At 39.0% G+C, this 341-nt stretch overlaps 1 long non-coding RNA gene across 1 annotated transcript in view; it reads right to left on the bottom strand.

The window, feature by feature from the left end:
* Positions 1-59, bottom strand: part of LOC132532974 (uncharacterized) — a 4498-nt gene extending 4439 nt beyond the window's left edge. The window contains exon 1 of the long non-coding RNA XR_009544870.1: positions 1-59. This exon is cut by the window's left edge and continues 20 nt beyond it. This is a non-coding gene — a long non-coding RNA (uncharacterized LOC132532974).
* Between the last annotated feature and the right edge of the window lie 282 nt (positions 60-341).

The following is a 341-nucleotide window of genomic DNA, read 5'->3' as shown; positions in this document are numbered from 1 at the left end:
ATCATTTTCTATGTCCTTAAATTTTCACCCCTGCTTGTAGTCCAGACGTGTTATCCCTCTAGCTAGCATTGGCTTTTGTTCTCCCTACCTCTTTTCTCTTGAACTTTCTCCCTGTTGCCACAAGTACGTCTAACCTGCCCATTGCATACACACCCCAATGCACTCAAATATATATATATTTATACAAGGTTATTGAGGTTGTTTCCTTTGGGGGGAGTGCTGTTATAAATAATGATACAATAAACAATTGTAAAACAGATACACTGCATTTATCCCCTGATAAGCAGGGCTGGTGAGCTGTTTGCTGTCTCATCAGTGGTGAGAATCTTGTTTAATTATTA

Source organism: Erinaceus europaeus, chromosome 15 (assembly GCF_950295315.1).
Source record: "Erinaceus europaeus chromosome 15, mEriEur2.1, whole genome shotgun sequence".
Classification (NCBI taxonomy): domain Eukaryota; kingdom Metazoa; phylum Chordata; class Mammalia; order Eulipotyphla; family Erinaceidae; genus Erinaceus; species Erinaceus europaeus.
Note: the sequence above shows the minus strand (reverse complement) of the source record. Positions and strands in the feature narration are given on the sequence as shown.